Consider the following 23,961-nt stretch of genomic DNA (forward strand, 5'->3'; position numbering starts at 1 on the left):
TTTTAAGGGCCATGATAACCGCATCTCCCAGCCGCACACCACGAATGAGACCAGCAACTTTGTGGTCTTATTTTGGTATTATTGACCTTGACATGAATATGGGTTATTTTGAAAAAAAAAAACAAATAATTATTGAAAAAATAACTTCCTAAAAACTTGTTGTTGTCGTTCATTAATTGATAAGACTATGTGTGTTTAAAATCATGAGTCTTAATATTTAACAAGAATCTTATTATTGTATTAACTAATGACTAGGTATTGTAGTTTTAAGTGTTCCAAACAACAGACTTAAGACACATACCCTAGGACCATTAATATGGCAAGGCTTTCATTTATAAAATTCTTCTTTGTAAATGAATGTTTTATAGTTATGACACTTTATCGATAGATATTACAACAACTGATGTATAGAATCAAGGAATTGTGATTACTTACAATATATAACATTTGGTAAAGGAAAATAAGGTAAAACGCTTTTATGATTAAAATTATTAGATATTCAAATATTTGCAGAAAATATATTGGGTTGCCCAAAAAGTAATTGCGGATTTTTCAAAAGAAAGTAAATGCATTTTTAATAAAACTTAGAATGAACTTTAATCAAATATACTTTTTTTACACTTTTTTTCTAAAGCACGCTAAAAGTAACAGCTGATAACTGACAGAAGAAAGAATGCAATTACAGAGTCACAAGCCGCTGGAAAAATTGTCAACGCCGACTATTTGAAAAATCCGCAATTACTTTTTGGGCAACCCAATACATGTATATATATAGCTATTACTAGCTGGACAGGGCCCGCTCCGCTGCTGTTTTTATCTGAGCGCTATACGGTCACGTCAGGACATAAGTCCTGTTTGGGGGTGCTGGTATGACCTTTCAGATATTTCTCGCCAATGGGGATATTATATTGGTGCTCTTCTCCCAAATACCTTTCATTGGAGCCTTATATTACTATGGTCGGAAAATATGTCCGGTATGGGGGTGTTTTTTTTGGGGGTGAGGCGGATCCCCATATATCAGATTCGTGTCCTGGTCTCAAATACCTTTCATTTGAGTCCCATATTGTCATTATTGGTTTGAATTCCATTTGGACGGTGGTTTTGGATATCCCACCCTAAATAAGGACAAAAATTTCTGTATTTAAGTTATTATAAACCAACTATATTTCGCTTTAATCGCCCCACCCATCCACGAGATCTGGCGTTTTTGAAAATAGAGTAAGGGAAGGGGCCGTCCATTAAAGTTTGGATGTTAGATCCACTTTATTCTCTTGGATTTGGTGGTGGATTGGAGTAGCCAAATTCTTTACCCCCAAACTGGATATCAGATTCATACTTCACTCCCAAAAACCACATTGGAGCTACATATTGCTATAGTCGGTATATATGTGTGGTTTATACAGATTTGAGACCCTTTTTGCCATAATCCACAAATATGTCCAGTTTGAAGGGTATGCAGGTTGGGGCGGCCATCCTTGTACTTAGCTCTGAAAAAATATCAGCATCGTGCCCTACTCTCAAATTTCTTTAATTTGAGCCCCAATCTCCATTGGTTTAGAGGGATTTTATGGGGTGACATGACCTCCAAACATTTGAGCTCAGAATGGGATAACGAATTTTATATCCAATACTGAGGCCAAATGTCTACTATCAAATACCTATTATTTATCGCCATAGTAGGCAATCATGACCGGTTTGAAGGGAGCTTAGAGGCGGACCCCGAAGTAATATCAGCATCATGCTACAGCACGATTTTGTTTGAGCCCCATAATGTCAAGCATTTTGAAGGAGGTTATCAAGATATTCAAGGCTACGGGTCTCGTTCAGTTTAACACTAATTAATTTTTTTGTATTGGTTATCTACATTCAAAATCATAATTTAAAGCGACCACTTGGGATACCACATTCATAAAGAACCCCCGGGTCCTCCTTTGCTCATCCCAATTTGAGGGTAAAAAGTTTACTCTACTACCATAGACCTTTTATTTCTGTCCTATTCTATCCTGATCGGCCTCCATATATTATTTTCATATTTTTCGTATATTATTTTTAATTCTTTTTTTTTTGGGGTAGGATGGGGGGGGGGGGGGGGGGGGGGAGGAGTGCACTCTGACACGTCCTTTCATTTGAGTACAATATATTGTCGATCATCCTACATGACAGTTTGGCGTTGCATTTATTGGGAGGAGAGGGTCGGTCTCTCCGACGCTAAGAACCAAACGACAATTAATTTGAGTCTTTTATTGTCGCGATCTACTGTCCTGCGGAACGGTAGGACGTGACCCAGATACTTAAATCTTTATACCAACATTAGATTCGAAATATACTGTCATAGACCTTTCTTTTAATTGACATATTATTCCGATCGAACTACACGTCCTATTGAAGGGTATTTAGTGGGTGGGCCGGTCCCAGACTCTGTCCTAATTGTGCATACCAGATTCGTGGTCAACTCCCAAAGATCTTTCATTCGATACCACCAGGTTATTTGATCCAAAATTTTTTACCTATTTCGTGTTTTTGGGGTACCATAAGGTGGCATACAAAATTAGCTTAAATCGGTGCACGCATCTCCGAGATTTGGCGTTTTTGAAAATTGGGGTATGGGGGGAGCCCTCTAGAGACTCAAGAAGTCAAGACCCAAGATAGGTCTATATGCCAGTTATATCAAACCAAGGACCGATTTAGCCCATTTAAAATCCCAACCTACCTACACTAATAAAAAGTATTTGTGCGCCTAGCTTTATTCCTTCGAAAGTTTACGTGCTTTCGACAGACAGACGGACGGACATGGCTAGTTCGACTTAAATTATCATGAATATCAAGAACTTATATCCTTATGGGGTCTTAGACGCAAATTTGATTAAATTGTATATAAAGACACAAATGACAGCAAAAGTGTGTTGTTGCTAGAAGCATTTGACTGGTTTCCCGTATCGCGATTTCATTTTCGACAATGAAAAATCTTCAGCGGATGATGTGAAATGGATCATGGTGCTTTACATACCATCCCATCTAGAGTAGGTTGTAAAGCACACATCTGAATTTGAACAGGGCTCTTAAAAACGACTTGCTTCACAAGCGCAATAGAAAACAAATCAATACTTACTTCTCTTATTCAAATCCAACTTATCCAACGATGCTAATAGCAAAAAACGCTAACATCTTTTGCAAAACTCTTTTGTTTTTCGCACGGCGATCGCCCAACGGTTGATACTGCCAGTGCTGTTTTTGTGTATAGGCATTGAACTACACCACATGCGACGTGCCTTTCTGGTTTGTTTTGTCTGTTTGCGCTTTCTTTTTTCGGTCTTAAAATCTTATTGAGATTCCATTGCAGGATATTCTTTGAATAGAAAGCATTAATCTCAATAAGATTTTAAGACCAAAGAAAGAAAGCGCAAACAGACAAAGATACAAATTTATCAAAAAAAAAAAAAAATCCGTTTCAATCACGAAATTTATAGATCCAATTAATTTTTTGATTCAAAGTGCTTCAATCACGAAAATTTTATCATTTTCGGGATTGAAGCAGTTTGAATCAAACACCGTTTTAAAAAAGCAATTAAAAAAATTTAAAATAAAAGAAATGCATATTCAATTAAAAAATTATTGATTTTCAATTGGATCAGTTAAAAAGATGATTGAGAGTTTTCAAAATTTTCAATCACTTTTTTAATGGCTGCAATTAAAATAGGATTGAAGTTTTTAAAAATTTTTATATAATTGGTCCAACTAAATTCTTAATATTTGGTACAAAGATGTTTACGTCCTGGAACATGATCTAGAGGTGCCAGGAACCTGAACTTAAGGTACAACGAAATTGACGACTTTAATATTTCAACACCATTACCATACAAGCAAGCGATGGATAGTAATGAAAAGACCAAATGGACTGCAGCGATGAAAACTGAAATGAATTCATTGCATGAAAATAGAACTTGCATCTTGATCAAACTATCAAAAGCCACAAAAGCATTGCCTGGAAAGTGGGAATATCGCTTGAAGCAAAATGCAGATGCTTAGATAAATACAAAGCAAGATTGGTTATTAAAGTATTTAACCAAGAAAAGGGTTTAGACTATGATCAAACGTTCAACCCAGTTGCAAGGATGACAACGATAAGGTCATTGTTGAGTGTTGCTGCAACGGAAAACTTACATATGATACAATTTGATGTACCTACAGCTTTTCTGTATTGTATTGAACTAGAAGAAGTCATATGTATGCAACAACCTGAAGGATTTAATAATGGAACTGGTAGAGTGTGTCAATTAAAAAGAAGTCTATATCGATTGAAACAAGCTCCAAAATGCTGGAATAAGAGAATAGAAAAGTATTTGCAGAAAAATGGTTTAAAATCAAGTAATGCTGATCCAATGCTTATATATCAGAGAGCCTAATGGGAATAAACTGAATATTGCGCTTTACATTGATGATGGACTAGTAGCAGTTACAGTTGAAGAAGAATAAAAGACATTAAGAAGAATAAAAGAGTTAAAAATTGATTTCAAAATTACAACAAAAGAAGCCAATTACTTTCTTGGACTAGAAATTGTGAATAATAATGATTATGCCAAAGTTAACCAAGAAGAGTATGCAGAGCAAATTCTAAGAAGATTAAATTTTATGGAATGTAAATCAGTGTCAACGCCAATGGAAAATCTGAAACTCCATATAAAGATGGGAAAACAAAAACATATTTTCCCTGCAGACAGACAATTGGAGTCCTAATGTACCTGATGCTTGGAACAAGACCTGATCTTGCCTACAGTGTGGGTTATCTATCTAGGCATTTAGAAACCCCTTAATATATTGTGATATTGTGAAAGTGAAGGGAGTATTTATTGTAAATAGGTATATATCTGGAACTTGAAGCAAAAGTCTGAAATATGAAAGAGAAGGTCAAAAATTACTCAAATACTACAACGACAGGAAATTGTATCAACATCAACTAATGAATCTGAAATAATAGCTGCAAGCGAAGCATGCAAAGAATTGATATGGCTACTTCGGTTTAAAAGAACTTATTTTCCTTTATATTGATAACATTGCAACTCTTCGCCTTACACAAAATCCAGAATTTCATAGCAGGTCTAAGCATATTTCGGGGGAATCATGCGGGAAAGATGATGAGAAGTTGAAGCATTTCCTTTGTCATTGCCTGGCCATCGCGTCTAACATATACCGACACTTAGGTGGATACACAATACCAGACATAAAACAACTTGGGGAGTGGTAATGAAAACAATTAAGGATTTTCGAAGTAACATGGAATTCCTTACTTCAAATTTTCTTTCTAGAGGTTACTTTATAGTTTTTAGAGCGCACAACAAGCCGATTACTGGCATGGGGCGGATTAATATCTGCACCCTCTTTTCAACCTAACCTAACCTAAGCATATTTCAATAAAACATTTCTTCATATGGGAGAAGATTATTGAAGGCAAAGTCTTTGTGTCACAAATATTTACAAAAAATCAACTTGACGGATATGATGGCCAAACAGTCTTGCATTTATTATGCAAAGATTAGAACTTGTGTTCATTTTTTGAAACAAGTTTACACTTTAATGCTGTACTTGTTCATGTTATAAACTGTATTTTAGTATTCTATTATATATATTATTGGGTTGCCCAAAAAGTAATTGCGGATTTTTTAAAAGAAAGTAAATGCATTTTTAATAAATCTTTGAATTAACTTTAATCAAATATACTTTTTTTACACTTTTTTTCTAAAGCAAGCTAAAAGTAACAGCTGATAACTGACAGAAGAAAGAATGCAATTACAGAGTCACAAGCTGTGAAAAAATTTGTCAACGCCTACTATATGAAAAATCCGCAATTACTTTTTGGGCAACCCAATATATATATTATGTATATATTATACTATATATATAAAAAATTTGTCAACGCCGACTATATGAAAAATCCGCAATTACTTTTTGGGCAACCCAATAGTTATTTTTGTTTACATCTTTGCTTTGTATTCATAAACAACATATTATTCATTCAATAACAGACCTTTGAACATAATAAATCTTATAATAAAAATCAATTATTTAATCAATCAATTATTAAAATCTTATATATAAAAATCAATTTGTGTTTGTTTGTCGCCCAAACCCCAAAACTCCCTCCAAACAGACATATTGAACGTTCCTGTCAATGAAAGGTATTCGGGAGTAGATTACGAATCCGACACACAAATGGACATATGTACCAATCACGATCATATGGCACTTGGTTTATTTGTTTCTTCCGTAGAATCAACAAGTAAAAGCGTGCTAAGTTCGGCCGGGCCGAATCTTATATACCCTCCACCATGGATCGCATTTGTCGAGTTCTTTTCCCGACATCTCTTCTTAGGCAAAAAAGGATATAAGAAAAGAGTTGCTCTGCTGTTAAAACGATATCAAGATATGGTCCGGTTCGGACCACAATTAAATTATATGTTGGAGACCTGTGTAAATTTTGAGCCAATTCGTATAAGAATTGCGCCCATTGGGGCTCACGAAGTAAAATAGAGAGAACGATTTATATGGGATCTGTATCGGGCTATAGACCGATTCAGACCATAATAAACACGTTTGTTGATGGTCATGAGAGGATCCATCGTACAAAATTTCAGGCATATCGGATAATAAGTGCGACCTCTAGGGGTCAAGAAGTCAAGATCCCAGATCGGTTTATATGGCAGCTATATCAGGTTATGAACCGATTTGAACCTTATTTGACACAGTTGTTGAAAGTAAAAATAAAATACGTCATGCAAAATTTCAGCCAAATCGGATAGGAATAGCGCCCTCTAGAAGCTCAAGAAATCAAATCCCCAGATCTGTTTATATGACAGCTAGATCAGGTTATGAACCGATTTGAACCATACTTGGCACAGTTGTTGGATATCATAACGAAATACTTCGTGCAAAAATTCATTCAAATCGGATAAGAATTGTGCCCTCTAGAGGGTCAAGAAGTCAAGACCCAAGATCGGTTTATATGGTAGCTATATCAGGTTATGGACCGATTTGAACCATACTTGGCACTGTTGTTGGATATAATAAGAAAACACGTCGTGCAAAATTTCATTTCAATCGGATAAGAATTGCGCACTCTAGAGGCTCAAGAAGTCAAGACCCAAGATCGGTTTATATGGCAGCTATATCAGGTTATAAACCGATTTGAACCATACTTGGCACAGTTGTTGGATATCATAACAAAACACATCGTGCAAAATTTCATTCCAATCGGATAAGAATTGCGCACGCTAGAGGCTCAAGAATTCAAGACCCAAGATCGGTTTATATGGCAGCTATATCAGGTTATAGACCGATTTGAACCATACTTGGCACAGTTGTTGGATATCATAGCAAAACACGTCATGCAAAATTTCATTCCAATCGGATAAGAATTGCGCACTCTACAGGCTCAAGAAGTCAAGTCCCAAGATCGGTTTATATGGCAGCTATATCAAAACATGGACCGATATGGCCCATTTACAATACCAACCGACCTACACTTAGAAGAAGTATTTGTGCAAAATTTCAAGCGGCTAGCTTTACTCCTTCTGAAGTTAGCGTGCTTTCGACAGACAGACGGACGGACGGACGGACGGACAGACGGACGGACGGACGGACAGACGGACGGACATGGCTAGATCGATATAAAATGTCACGACGATCAAGAATATATATACTTTATGGGGTCTCAGACGAATATTTCGAGTAGTTACAAACAGAATGACGAAATTAGTATACCCCCCATCTTATGGTGGAGGGTATAAAAACGGCTGAACCGATTACCTTGCTGAAATTTTCACAAATTGTGTAGATTGGTCTGGAAGGAAATAAAGGCTATATAATTTTTTTTATATCGGAAGGGCGGCGGACTTTCCCCCTTATGTCAAAAACACCGCCACCCAAAATCGTAAATGAACGGATCGGGACAATATGGGTATCAAATGAAAGGTATTGGAGAGTAGAATGCGAATATGGTATTCAAATTTGAGCCTAAATACCCATCGGGCCGCCCAAACCCCAAAACTTCCCCAAACAGACACATTGGACGTTCATGTCATTCGGGAGTAGATTAGGAATCTAGCATCACCCCACCCCCCAATCATGACTCACAGAAAAAAATAGCTCGTAGAAAACACCAACTACCAAATTTGTATGTGAAATTGTAAATTCTTAACAAATTTTAGCATTTAATCGAAGACATTCTTTGTTGAAGTACGTAAGCAAGTCTCTACAAGAGACTTGACAGACAAAACTATTGAAATTTTGTTGACTTTCAACAAACTCTTTAGTTGAGGTAGTTGTCAAAATAGGCGTAGTACCATGTAGAGCACAAAACTCCCATGCCATTCATGACTTGCAAACACAAGTTCGAATCCCCCGGTCGGCCAAAAAACATTTTATTTTTTCATTAAACTTATTTACGAAAATTCGGCATAAAAAAATAAGAATTTCGTATTCAGAAAAAAATTTTTTTGAGTGGTTTTTACCTTCTTTTCTATTTAATTAATTGAGACACTTATAACTGTGCAGCAGTACTTATTGATTTATTTCATCATAACGACGATGATGTCGGTAGGCTAGAGGATGCGTGCAAGTCTACCAAACATAAGATCACAAATTCAATTCTCTGCTGCACCAAAATTATTAAAGTTTTTTTTTTTTATTTTAAGGGTAAACAAGAAAACAAAAACACCACCACCCGAAACAAAGCACATGCGTTGGCTGGTTAGATGATTTTTTGCCTTGCTTATGGATATATTGTTGTTGTTAATATATGCTTGCTTGCAAAGAGTGTCTTTCAACAACAAGTTTGTACTTTGGGTCGTTGAGATTCAAAATAAATTGTTGCAGGAAAATTAACAACTTTCGTAGTTGATTTTTCGACCAAAGTTGTTGTTTTTCAACATTTTTTTTATCTGTGTTTTATGGGACTCGGTTTGTTTGTTTCTTTCGTAGAATCAAAATCGGCTGAACCGATTTTCTTAAAATTTTCACAGATTGTGTAGGTTTGTCTGGAAAGAAACATAGGCTTTATAATTGTTTGATATCAGATGAGGGTGGACCCTCCTTCTTATCCCAAAAAAGCCACCCAAAACCAAAAGTGGACCGATAGGCATAATATGGGTATCAAATGAAAGATATTGGAGGCTAGAAAACGAATATCCTATTAAAATTTGGTTTCAAGTACCCAACGGGCCGCCCCACCAAAACTTCCCTAAACAGATATATTCGACTTTCATGTCAAATGAAAAGTATTCGGCAATAGATTACAACCCCAAATACTTTCAAATGGTCAAATACCTCTAAAAGGTCATTTTAGCTGACCATGACTATGTATATGGGAATCAAATAAAATGTATTTGGGAGTAGATTACGAAAATGACATTAAAATTTTACGTTCGAGTCTAGGTGGCGCTTTTACTCCTAAAATTACATCAAATAGTCCCAATATGAGACTCAAATGAATGGTATTTGAGAGTAGAAAACGAATTTCTTATCCAATTTTTGAGTCAAATGTTTAGGGGTACGCCCTAAAGCACCCTCTAAACAGAACTTTATTTCCGACTATGCCAATTGGGAGCTGAAATCAACGGTATTTAGGTAGGTGTCTGAGTGGCCACCCTACCCTCGAAATACCCCCTAAACGGGAAATATTTATCAATGTGGTAATATAGGACCCAAAAGAAAAGCAGTTGGGGAGTAGAGTAAAAATTTGCCAGGAACCAAGCAAACTTCTCACACATTAATAAGTGCTTTCCGTTTAAAGTTTAAACTCAATGATAAGGGACCTTTCTTTATAGCCTAGTCCAAACGGCGTGGCGCAGTGCGACACCTCTTTGGGCAGAATTTTTTACATGACCATGCATGGTATGGCACCTCGCAAATGTCGCCGACATTAAGAGGGGATAACCACCGCTTTAAATTTTGCCCGATGTTCTCGCCAGGATTCGAATGCAGACGTTCAGCATCATAGGCGGACATAGGCTACAGTGACACGAATTCGATATCCCCACTCTAAAAAAATTTAGAGAATTTAAGAAGGCGCAGCGGAGCGGGCCCAGTTCGGTCAATTTTCTATAGAAATAAAATTTTGAAAATTATTTTTTGTAAAAATCAATTTTGACAAAATCTTCTTATATATAAAAATCAATCTGTGTTTGTAGGTTTGTTTGTTTGTGTGTTCCTTATAGACTCAGAAACGGCTGAACGGATTTTCTTGAAATTTTCACTGATGGTGCATAATGATCCCGTGGTGAAAATAGGGTACTACATTTTTTGATATTTGAAGGGGGCGGACCCTCCCCCTTACCCTAATTTTCAGAAACGCCAGATCTCGGAGATAGGTGCAGCGATTTAAGCCAAATTTTGTGTACTTTCATATAGTACCCTAAAAAAAAAAAATTTGGTATCCAAATTTCGGATGGGGTACCTAGGGGGGCTGCCCCACCCTAAATCTACCAAACATATATTTAGACCAATCACGACAATATGGGACCCCAATGAACGGTATTTAGGTTAAGAAAACCTATCTGATATCCAATTGTCGGTCCAAGTGCTAGGGGACCACCCCAAGCCCCAAAACACCCCTAAATCGGACATATTTACCGACCATGGCAATATGGGACTCAAATGAAAGGTATTTACGAGTAGAATACGAATCTGATATCCAAATGTGGAACCAAGTTTCTGGGTTTCCACCCCTTCCTCAAAACACCCCCCAAACAGAACTTATTTACTGACTATAGGAATATGGGACTTAAAAAAAAGGTATTTGAATGTAGAATTAGAATCTGATATCCAAATATGGGACCAATTTTTTGGGGGACGCCTCTCCCACAAAACATCCCCCAATGGGACAAATTTAGGACCATAGCAATATGGTCCTAAATTTGAAAAGTCTTTGGGAGTAAAGCACGAATCTGATATCAATATTCGGGAAAAGTGTCTATGGGGCCACACCACCCCCACAACACCACCCAAATAGGAAGTATTTGCTGACTACTGCAATATTAGGCTCAAATAAGAGGGTTTTTAGAGTAGCACACGAATCTGATATATATTTTCAAGTCCAACTCACTGAGTGGCCCAACACCCCCCAAAGGGTAAAAATTTTTCGACCATGCCAATATGTGGCTCAAATTAAAGGTATTTGAGATATGAAAACGAATTTGATAACCAATCTTGGTGCCATCATCCTGTAAATTCCCCTCAAAACCAACTGCATTATGGGGTTCAAGTATTTGAAAGAATAGCACGATGCTGATATTTTTCTGGGCCAAGTGCCTGGGGGACCACCTCTCCCCCGAAAACACCACTAAATCAAATATCATGAGAATATCGGGCTGAAATAAAGTGTTTTAAGATTAGAGTACACCTTACATCCCAACGTAAATTCGTAGACCAATAAAGATCATATGGGATTCATATAAAGGCATTTATATTGTTAAACTGTTAGTCAAGTCATATACTATTTTCGTAGCACGGTATTTCGCTAAAAGCTCTTCCACCCCACCACCAAAACCTACCAAATATATATATATATATAGTCCAATCACGACAATATGGGACTTAAGTGAAAGGTATTAGGAGAAGAAAACGTATATGATATCTAATTGTAGGACCAAGTGTTTGGGGGACCACCCCAACCCCCAAAACACCCCTAAATAGGACATATTTACCGACAATGGCAATATGGGACTCAAATAAATGGTTTTTGCGAGTAGATTACGAATTTGATATCCAAATGTGGGACCAAGTTTCTGGGGGTCCACCCCTTCCCCAAATCACCCTCCAAACAGGACTTATTTTCTGATCATGGCAATATGGAGCTCACATAAAAGGTATTTGAGTGTAGAATACCAATCTAATATCCAAATGTTGGACCAAGTCGTAGGGGGAGCCGCCCCTCTCCAAAAACACCCCCAAAGGCGACAAATTGAAGAGTCTTTGAGAGTCAAACACAAATCTGATATCAATATTCGAGAAAAAGTGTTTATGGGCCACCCCACCCCCATAAAACCGCCCAAATAGGACGTATTTGCTGAGCATTGCAATATGGGGCTCAAATAGGAGGTATTTTAGAGTAGAACAAGAATCAGGGCTAAGTCACTGTGTGTCCGCCCCATCCCTCAAAACAGTCCCCAAAACGGTCATGTTTTCGACTATAAAATATGAGGCTCAAATGAAAGGTAATTGGGAATAGACTACAAAGTCACTGAGTGGCCGCCCCATCCCTCAAAACAGCCCCCAAAAACGGTCATGTTTGTCGACTATAAAATATGAGGCTCATATGAAAGATAATTGGGAATAGACAACGAATGCAATATCAACATTCGGGACCAACTGTATAAGCGACGTCGCATCCGCAAATAGGACGTATTTGATCACCATGACAATTCGGGTCTTAAATAGAGTGGAGCTCGATATTGATAGTTTTTAAGGCCCATACCCCAAACCGGATATATTTGCTGACTTTTGCAATAAGGGGTTTAAATAAAAGGTATTTGAGATAGCAAACGTATTTGATATCCAATTTTGAGGCCAATAGCAATAAGGGTACAAATGATATTTGAGAGTAGAGCAAGATGCTGATATATTTTCAGGGCTAAGTGTTTGGGTGAACACCTCACTCCCCAAAACACTCCTAAATCAGACATATTTACCGACCATGTCAATGTGGGGCTCAAATAAAAGGTATTGGGGACTAGAGCACGAAATTGACGACCACTTTCGGGACCAATTTTCTGGGTGTCTGCCCTTTCCCCACAAACAGCAATTATTTACTGACCATCGCAATATGGGGCTCAAATAAAGGTATTTGGAAGTATAATACGAATCTGTTATCGAAAAGTGGGACCATGTATTTGGGGCACCGCCCCTTCTGCCAAACAGTAAAAATTTACCGACCATGGTAATATGTGGCTCATATGAAAGGTATTTGAGATTTGAAAACGAATTTGATAAACAATTTTGGCCCCAAAGTGGCAATCAGGGCTTAGTGTCTGGGGGACCACCTCACCCCAGAAAACATTCCAAAATTGGATATACATATTTACCGATCTTGGCAATAATATTGGGGAGTAGAGCACGCAATTCATACCCACTTTCGGAACCACGTTCTGGGGGTCCACACCACCCCCTTAACCCACCAACCACCACCCTGGGGCACTTCCCACTACCAAAATCCATATGAGAATATCGGCCTCATGTAAATCTTTCACATCCAAACTTCAATGACCATTAATCCTCCGAGCGAAATCATAGTCGAATAAAGATCATATGGAATTCAGATAAAGGCATTTATTGGGTTGCCCAAAAAGTAATTGCGGATTTTTTAAAAGAAATTAAATGCATTTTTAATAAAACTTAGAATGAACTTTAATCAAATGTACTCTTTTTACTCTTTTTTTCTAAAGCAAGCTAAAAGTAACAGCTGATAACTGACAGAAGAAAGAATGCTATTACAGAGTCACAAGCTGTGAAACAATTTGTCAACGCCGACTATATGAAAAATCCGCAATTACTTTTTGGGCAACCCGATATATTGTTATACTGTTTCTCAAGCTATATACACATACTAAAGTTCTTTAATAGTCAAAAATAAATATTCAAAGGATAATTCTGGTCCATATAAAGTAAGACAAGGCACAGCGGAAAAATACCAATTGTTCGTTTTATTTCTTTTTATATTGGCGTTAGAAATAAAACCATACAAAAGTATTGATTCGCTTATTTTAACTTCTTATTCTTGGTTCTTTCTTTCTTCTGTTACGCCCAAACCTTTTTGATGAAATTCCATAAACACTTGGAGATATTTATAAGTTTGTGCCTTAATAAGTCCTCATTATCTTAGCACATTAACTTGATTATGTTTATTTTTTATTTCTTCGATAAAATATGTTCCATAACGGTATAGAGTTATTATTGAAAACATTCGATTTGTGTGTGTGTGTTTTTATACCCTCCACCATAGGATGGGGGGTATACTAATTTCGTCATTCTGTGTGTAACTACTCGAAATATTCGTCTGAGGCCCCATAAAGTATATATATTCTTGATCGTCGCGACATTTTATGTCGATCTAGACATGTCCGTCCGTCCATCCGTCCTTCCATCCGCCCGTCCATCCGTCCATCCATCCGTCCGTCCATCCGTCCGTCCGTCCATCCGTCCGTCCATCCGTCCGTCCATCTGTCCGTCCATCCGTCCGTTCATCCGTCCGTCCATCCGTCCGTCCATCCGTCCGTCCATCCGTCCGTCCATCCGTCCATCTGTCCGTCCATCCGTCCGTCCATCCGTCCGTCCATCCGTCCGTCCATCCGTCCGTCCATCCGTCCGTCCATCCGTCCGTCCATCCGTCCGTCCATCCGTCCGCCCATCCGTCCGTCCATCCGTCCGTCCATCCATCCGCCCATCCGTCCGTCCATCCGTCCGTCCATCCATCCGTCCATCCGTCTGTCCGTCCATCCGTCCGTCCGTCTGTCGAAAGCACGCTTACTTCCGAAGGAGTAAAGCTAGCCGCTTGAAATTTTGCACAAATACTTTTTATTAGTGTAGGTCGGTTGGTATTGTAAATGGGCCATATCGGTCCATGTTTTAATATAGCTGTCATATAAACCGATATTGGGTCTTGACTTCTTGAGCCTCTAGAGGGCGCAATGCTCATCCGATTTGACTTAAATTTTGCACATAGTGTTTTAGTATCACTTTTAACAACTGTGTTAAGTATGGTTCAAATCGGTCCATAACCTGGTATAGCTGCCATATAAACCGATCTTGGGTCTTGACTTCTTGAGCCTCTAGAGAGCGCAATTCTTGGATTGGAATGAAATTTGGCACGACGTGTTTTGTTATGATATTCAACAACTGTGCCAAGTATGATTCAATTCGGTTCATAACCTGATATAGCTGCCATATAAACCGATCTGGGATCTTGACTTCTTGAGCCTCTAGAGGCCGCAATTATTATCCGATTTGCCTGAAATTTTGTACAACGGATCCTCTCATGACCATCAACATACGTGTTTATTATGGTCTGAATCGGTCTATAGCCCGATACAGCTCCCATATAAATCAATCTCTCTAGTTTACTTCTTGAGCACCCAAAGGGCGCAATTCTTATTCGAATTGGCTGACATTTAACACAGGTCTTCAACATATAATTTAATTGTGGTCTAAACCGGATCATATCTTGATATCGCTCATTCATCATTTTTTGCCTAAGAAGAGATGTCGGGAAAAGAACTCGACAAATGCGCTCCATGGTGGAGGGTATATAAGATTCGGCCCGGCCGAACTTAGCACGCTTTTATTTGTTTTTTTTTTTGTTGATATTATAATGAGATTAACAACAGGTTTTGTTTAACATTTTGGTTTTGATTGTCGCTAGCTGAACTACTGGAATTAATTTATAGGCCCACATGCAAGTAAAAATAGCACTTATCACTTGTTCTGGTAAATTATAATTTATTTTACCAATATTTTTGTTTGTAATTCTTTGGTTGAAATTTTTTTCTTTTGGGGGTTGCTGCTCCAAGATTGAATCATGTTCTTGAGCAAATGTTTGCTTGAACATAATAATGATGCTGATAATGATGTTATCTTTGTATTCTTTTTAACATCATCATCATTATTATTTTGAAGATGTTATTGCCCTTGACTTTTTCTATGTTCGTTAAAGTTTCACAAAAGAAAAAACAAAATAATACATTAAAATCCCCCACTTGGTGGGCTATCATGAGTTTGCTATTTTATTATTGGATCTTAGATGCCAATACAAAATACTCTTGGCTCATCATGTATTTCTTGGGCTGCTTTAATTTTTCTTATAAAATATTTTTAACAAGTGGTTTCTTCTTCTTTTTGTTGGTGGAACTCTTCTCAGCGATTTTCTTTATTAAAAAAAAAAAAATAAATGACAATTGTTATTATTATTATCATTATCGTCATCATCATTATCACCATTGTCATCTCCATGACCACCAACATGATTATTTACTTTTTTCATTATCACCATTATGATTGCCAATAAAGAAAAAATATTTTTTCTCTTGCTTATTCAGTGTAAATAAAATTTCGCCACAATTATTAATAACACATTGGTAAATCAATTTTATATCACAAATGCATAGAGGTTGTGTATATTATAAGTCATAGCTAACTAAAAGCCAACAACGACCTTTGACATGACAAATTGCCTATTGCATATTCATTCATCTTAAGCACCATCAAATTGTTATCATTTCCTTCATATTTTATAAACAAACAAAAAATAATTTTGACATAAAATAATTTTTTTATCATAAAAATCAGTAGACCGTCGTCATACCGTTTCAAATAAATTTTTTTGGTTGATTTTTTTATATCCACTTTTTTGTTCACCGTCTGTTGTTTGGCCTTTTCTTGTGACCAATCTCTCGTGTTTTTGATGTTTATCTCGAATTTTGTTTAGAACGTGTCTGACATTATAGCGTCGTCGCCTTGTTTACAATTTAGCGTTATATACACGGGGTTTTTGTTTTTGATTTTATGTTTTTTTTTTGTGTTTCGATCTCGCGGTATCTTGCGTTTATGTACGAGCCGTGTGTTATGTTTACTTGTTACCTGTCTTTGGTTGACTAACTGCCTTCGTAAGCCATAGCAACGTTTTCAAAGAGTCTTACCACTTAACTCAGCAACTCAGTTTTGCTGAATGCCCCAACAACAGAGAAGTTCAGTTTAATAAGCCGGTAGTTGTTTTGTTTGAGTGTCTTTTCAAGTCAACTCATTTCTTTTGTCGAGTTTGGCTTGATATGGCCTTTAGTTTGAGTGAAGTTCAAAACGAATACGAATGTGTTCTTTCAGTCTTGACAAATAGTCTTGACAGTCTTGGCAAAGAATTTACTTAAATTAAACGAAATATTTGAAAACATTTAAATTGGAAACAAAAAATAAACAAATGAATAAATAGCTTAAAAACAAGTAAAAGCATGCTAAGTTTGGCGGGCCAACACCTGGGTACCCACCACCGGGATACTGCTAAAAATTTATACAAAATAAATTTAGTTGAAGGACATAATTTTATTGTACATACCACACTTTCGCCAAGCCAGCAAAAGTTAAAGCTGGTAGGAACCGAACAAGGATGATCGCGAGATCGGTTTATATGCGACCTATATCAGGTTATAGACTGATGTGGACTGCATTTGGCAAAGTCTTAACATAACATCGCATGCTACATTTCAGCCAAATCGGACAAAAATTGCGACTTTCAGAGGCTCAAGAACCCAAATCGCGAGATCGGTTTATATGGGAGCTCTATGAGGTTATAGACCAATTTGGACCGTACTTGGCCCAGTTGTTGAACGTCTTAACAAAACACCACATGCTACATTTCAGCCAAATCGGACGAAAATTGCGCCTTGTAAAGGCTCAAGAACCCAAATCGGGAGATCGGTTTAGAGCACTATATCTAAATCTGAACCGATATGGCCCATTTGCAATCCCCTACGACCTAAATCAATATTAAGTATCTGTGCAACATTTCAAGTGACTAGCATTATGCGTTCGACAGACGGACATGACTATATCGACTCAGAACGTCGAGACGACCAAGAATATATATACAAATAATTCAAACGGAATGACTAGATTAGTATATGCCCATCCTATGGTGGTGGGTATAAATTATAAATTATTACAATAATTTGGAAAAAAAACGGTAGAAAACAAGCTTTTCATAAGCCAATAAAATTTTTTGGTAATTAATCTTATAAAAATAAAAAATTTGAGTTAAAATTTTTGCTACACAAAATTTGTGTCGAAATTTTTTCCTTAAAAAATTTGTTTCGAAATTTTTTCCTTTAAAAATTTATGTCAAAATTTTTTCCTTAAAAGATTTGTCTCGAAATTTTTTCTATAAAAAATTTGTCTCGAAATTTTTTCTATAAAAAATTTGTCTCGAAATTTTTTCTATAAAAAATTTGTCTCGAAATTTTTTGTATAAAAAATTTGTCTCGAAATTTTTTGTATAAAAAATTTGTCTCGAAATTTTTTGTATAAAAAATTTGTCTCGAAATTTTTTGTATAAAAAATTTGTCTCGAAATTTTTTGTATAAAAAATTTGTCTCGAAATTTTTTGTATAAAAAATTCTATAAATATTTGTATATATTTTTGTTTATATTCGCCAGATTTCTTTCACCCAAATACAATATTGCACTGGGTGTGAATAAGAAGCTTTATGACTTCCCTCTACCATTTATGACTAAACCTTCCATTGTGGTTAAAGTACGATAACCGCTTGTTAATCCGTTCAATATCAAGGTTAGATTCCTACGAAACCCACTACTGCACACAATTTTTTGTTAAAGTAATTAGTATTTGTAAAGTGTATTGGATTTTTGTTTTTTTAAGATCGAACAATTCCAAATGTCAGCTACGCTTTATTGAAGACTATGAGTCAATAAATTAAAGCCAAAAATGAAATTAAACCACGGAAGCAATCAAAATGTTGAGCAAAATTTTTGAATGAATTTATTATGCGAGACAAGCGGACAAATATTTGTAATAATATTTTGTTTTTAATTTTTTTATTCCCCCCCCCCCACCATAGGAAAGGGGTATAAAATCTAGACTTTCCGTTTGTAACACCTTGAAATATTCATCTAAGGACCCATAAAGTATATATATTTCTGATCGTCTCGACATTTTGAGTCGATCTAGCCATGTCCCTCTGTCGTAAACACAATTGCGGTCGAACGCATAAAACTAGCCGCTTAAAAGTTTTCACAGATACTTACTATTGATGTAGATCGATGGGGATTGCAAATGGGCCATATCGGTTCAAATCACCCGATTTGACTTCTTGAGCCCCTGGAAGCCGCAATTTTTCCGATTTGGCTGAAATTTTCCATGTAGTGTTCTGTTGTGACTTCCAACAACTGTGCCTAGCACGGTCCAAATCGGTCTATAGCCTGATATAGCTCCCATATAAACCGGTCTCCCGATTTGAGCCTCTGAAAGCCGCAATTTTTGTCCGATTTGGCTGAGATTCTGTATGTAGTGTTCTGTTTTGACTTCCAACAAATGTGAAAAGTACAGTCCGAATCGGTCTACAACCTGATATAGCTCCTATATAAGCTGATCTCCCGATTTGACTTCTGGAGATCAGCTTATATAGGAGCTATATCGCAATTTTTTTTTCCAATTTGGCTAAAATTTTGCAAATGGTTTCTGCTATGACTTCCAACAACTTTGCCAAGCACGTTCCAAATCGGTCTATAATCTGATATAGCTCCCAATTTTTGTCCGATTTGGCTGATATTTTGCATGTGGTGTTATGTAATGACTTAGATGGCTGAAATTTTGTATATAGTGTTCTGTTATGACTTCCAACAACTGTGCCAAGCACGGTCCAAATCGATCTATAACCTGATGTAGCTCCCATATAAACCGATCTCTCGATGTGACTTCTTGAGTCCTAACAAGCCGAAATTTTCGTCCGATTTAGCTGTAATTTTGCATGCGGTGTTCGGTTACGACTTCCATATAAACCGGTCCCTCGATTATCCTTATTCGGTTCATAGAAGCTTTAACTTTTGCTGGTTTGACTTCAACTTAATTTATTTTGTATAAATTTTTAGCAGAATCCATGGTGGTGGGTTCTTAAGATTCGACCCTGCTGAACGTGAATATATTGGGTTGCCCAAAAAGTAATTGCGGATTTTTTAAGAGAAAGTAAATGCATTTTTATAAATCTTAGAATGAACTTTAATCAAATATACTTTTTTTACACTTTTTTTTCTAAAGCAAGCTAAAAGTAGCAGTTGATAACTGACAGAAGAAAGAATGCAATTACAGAGTCACAAGCTGTGAAAAAATTTGTCAACGCTGACTATATGAAAAATCCGCAATTATTTTTTGGGCAACCCAATACAATAAGCAATGCCTTACATGCTGTAATAGTAAAATGTTAACCTGTTAGTTAAGATGTTACCTGTTAGTTAAGATGTTACCTGTTAGTTAAGACCATAAACCATCCCTACAGCCTATCGGTTATTAAAATTGTGATCTACGTCAATTCTAAGAAGTTTTGGCCAAGAAACCATTAGTCAAATGACAGAGTCGAATATTTCGTTTTTGTGGTAGTGAAAAAAAAGTTTGTCATTAAAAACGGGAAGATCGATTTTGGCTTTCGTCTTGGGCCAAACAAGTGACATATGTCAAATGTGATCAATACATGGGCAGACAGGCTGTCAGACAGACATACGGAAATGGCCAATTGGCGATGCGGAAGTGAAGGGGGTAGATACTTTTCCTTACTACAATTTTCTAAAAGCGCCAGACCTCTGGGATGGTTGGACAGATTGAAATCAATTTTTTTTTTTTTGCCTTTATAGTGGCCCAAAAATATGAATCTGATATAGAAGTTTGAAGTTTTAGAACGAAACTCCCCAAAATCCCCGAAAAATGTCTGACACTATGTCTGTGTGTTAAATAAATGAAAGGTTCTCGAGATTAGAGTACGAATCTAATACAAATCTGATATTCAAATTTGGCGTAGTTTTATCGCGGCTATATGGGACTCACATGAAAGGTGTCGCACGGCGTCCCCCAGTGCGGCACCTCTTTGGGGACAATTTTTTAAATGACCATGCATGGCATTGTACGTCGCAAATGTCGCCAACATTAAGAGGGGATAAACACCGCTTTGTCCGATTTTCTCGCCAGGATTCGAACTGGTTCAGCGTCATAGGCTACAATGGCACGAATTCGATATCCGCATTCAGGGCGAAGTGTCCCCACCCTAAAAAGATATTAAAGAGTTAAAAAAGGCGCAGCGGAGCGGGCCCGGTTCGGCTAGTTGCATATGATTCCAAGGCTAGAAGGATGGCACCTCAGTCATTTCGACTCAAATATGGATATCAAATTCGTTCTTTATTCCCAACGGAAATGAAGTTCAGTTTAGGGGGTGCCTTGATCACGCTTTGCTGTGATCAAGTAAAACGAGAATTGATAATATGTTATAGTCCATAAATAGGAAGTAGTTCATCCATTCCTTCTGCATTTGATTTTATAGAGAGAAAAACATTCTAAGACTTCTTTCTGATCGACACATCAACCGAACTTGGAGTCTGTAAAATTATTGCTTGCCGATGGAATAATGTGTTCATAATTATTGTTGGGATTTGATGTCTGATTTTGGTTGTTGCCAAACACTGGGTTTTTAGTAATCCACATCCAGGTCAGGAACGGAAGTCTTCTTTTGTCCGATGCCAATATTACGAATTACTTTCCCCTTTGATTCAGTATCGACTGCAGTAGCAAATTTCTGACGATAGTATTCAGTTTTCAATAACTTTATTTTCTCATTTGACGCCACCGTAGCGCAGAGGTTAGCATGTCCGCCTATGACGCTGAACGTCTGGGTTTGCGGCACGCCGTTCGAATTCGGCTATAAAAAGTTGGTCCCTTATCACTGAGCTTTAAATTGAAACGAACAGCACTCATTGATTTGTGAGAAGTTTGCCCCAGTTCCTTAATGAAATGATCATGGGCAAATTTGCAATTATTTTCTCATTTAATTGGCGTCTCGCTTCTTAAAGCTGATTATAGGGGATTGTGGTTTTATAACATTTCCAACGTTTATACAGTGCATCTCTGTATTTAATCAAATGTTTTACTTCGCACGTAAACCATGCTTGTTGTTTATGAATGCTTTTAATTACTCGCAAAGGTACTCAGGAGTTAAATAGCATGTCGCATTAAATGTACTTGTTCTTCAACGGATTCAAAGCCATATACGGTATCCCATGCGATGTAGTTGGATAGATAATTCCAAAAGTTGCAGTTTAATTTTCTAAAATCGGCCCTATTGATAAGTATGCCCTGCCCGGGGTTCTGGGGGGTGGGGAGGCACCTCAGATACCAAGGAATATATTTTTATGTCAGAGGAATGCCGTGAATAAACTTGGTTAACACGAAGCCTTTCGGTGCGACGTAGCCGAAAGGCTTCGGCTTAACCAAGCTTATTCACGGCATTCCTCTCCATTTGATCTCCATCTTATACTCCAAGGCATTTGATCTCCATCTTATACTTCAAGATTATTCGTCACCTTACCGTCTTAGTTGTTATTGCCCTTATGGCCAATTTAATGTCCCTATTGGTCTTCACACTCGACATCCTTGCGTTAGCACCACACCACCTCACGAATTGCCTAATCGCCCAGATCTCCGCCTACAGGACAGTATTATGGTCAGGCAGTCTAAAACAGATCTCAGTTCCTGGGTTCTCAATGTAGACCCCCAGGCCCACTCTGTTCTCTAGCTTTGATCCATCCATCCGTGTACCATGATATTCCAGATGACAATACTAGGGTGCTGTCAATTCAAGACTGTGCCGCTGGCAGCAGTGCCTCGCACTTGACCTCAAGTGTTGAAATCGTTCTATTAAGGAAGCGTGATGCGTTAAATTGGCCCAGCTTTGTCTTCCTCGTGAACAAGCAGATTTCGGTCTTCTCTGGGTTAATATTGAGACCCCTAGGTCTAGTCCAGTCGTATGCCATCTGCTGAACCCTTTCGGCCCTTCTGCATAGCTGGTTCAGATCCTTAGAAGTATTATAATATCGTCTGCGTAGCAGATTGGAGACCCTCCAATCCTGAACCTCATCGATTAGATTTTCCCAATATATTGTCACATCTAAAACCTCCTCCCTAATCCTCATAACAGGGGTAGCGGTGTTACCAATATTAAGTGTTATTAGGTCGTTAGTATTCAAGAATTCTACCTGGGCTAGGCCTCGCTTATTAATGTTGGTACAACCTTACGTAATGTGGTGAGAGTTCGCATCGCACCCTATTAGTACCTCGTTGCCTTTCTGTTTTACTTTCTTCACCAACCGTTGCAGCTCCGGCGTAGGTGGCGGTGTTGGAGAGTCGAAAGGTAGATAAAGTGAAACGAAGTATGCTCCAACGTCTCCTTGTCTCATCACTGTTACATCCGACGTTGACAAGTCTGGAGAAAATACATAATTTAATTTTTTTTTTTTAATAACGCAGTTCCTCGGCCGTGTACCATTGTTAGCATAGAATAATTGTTGGTTGATATGGTTCAGTCAAGAAACTCTGTTCCGGGTCGTCCATGGCTCCTGAATTAAGGCTATATGAATCTTGCCCTTGATGATTTTCTCCATCATCATTTAGCTGTCTCGCTCCCCTGGAGATTTATCTCGCTCCCCTGGAGATTTATCTGGATGACCTCATTTATTGGTCTCCCATTAACATCATCAGGAGTGGATGATGTGGTCTCATCGTTTGTTCCCTGCTCATTAGGTTGCATTGACTTTCCTGTCACTGCACCGCCTGATGTTTTCGTATTAGGTTCTTTGCCTATTTGTAGTCTTCCGACTCTTTATAAAGTTGGTAATGGTTCCATCGTCGGGTCCCTGTTCGTTAGGCTGTATTAAGTTTTCCGTCCTTGTACTGCCTGTTGTTTCAATACTAGGATCTTTGCCAATCTTAGTCTTCCAAATCTTAAGTAATTCCCACCAAACGGACATATAACCCGATACTAAAAATATGAGGCATTAATTAAAGAAAGGGGTACGAATCCTACAAATCTATATCTTCTTTATATATAAAAATCAATTTGCGTTTGTTTGTGTGTTCCTTATAGACTCAAAAACGGTTGAACAGATTTTCTTGAAATTATTATAAATCACGGAGATGGGTGTGCGATTTAAGCACACCCATCTCAGTTATCAGCTGTTACTTTTAGCTTGCTTAAGAAATAATGTGTAAAAAAGTATATTTGATAAAAGTTCATTCTAAGTTTTATTAAAAATGCATTTACTTTCTTTTAAAAAATCCGCAATTACTTTTTGGGCAACCCATAATTTGATAAAAAATTTTGGGGCAAGTGTTTGGGGCACGCCTCATTCTATATACTCTATTTAAACCAATGGCAA

General features: G+C 37.4%; 2 protein-coding genes across 7 annotated transcripts in view; one reads left to right on the plus strand and one right to left on the minus strand.

Moving 5' to 3' along the window:
• Window positions 1–16,841, minus strand: part of LOC106094044 (uncharacterized) — a 44,503-nt gene extending 27,662 nt beyond the window's left edge. For 2 of the 4 annotated variants that reach the window (XM_059360419.1, XM_059360411.1), the window contains exon 1: window positions 16,346–16,602. The gene's annotated coding sequence lies outside the window, so the exon portion shown is untranslated. The other 2 variants (XM_013261214.2, XM_013261215.2) reach the window with 2 other exon arrangements.
• LOC106094046 (centrosomal protein of 135 kDa) overlaps window positions 1–23,961 on the plus strand; it is a 95,201-nt gene that overhangs the window by 45,664 nt on the left and 25,576 nt on the right. The gene's annotated exons all lie outside the window — the stretch shown is intronic.

This window comes from Stomoxys calcitrans, chromosome 1 (genome assembly GCF_963082655.1).
Source record: "Stomoxys calcitrans chromosome 1, idStoCalc2.1, whole genome shotgun sequence".
Taxonomy (NCBI): Eukaryota; Metazoa; Arthropoda; class Insecta; order Diptera; family Muscidae; genus Stomoxys; species Stomoxys calcitrans.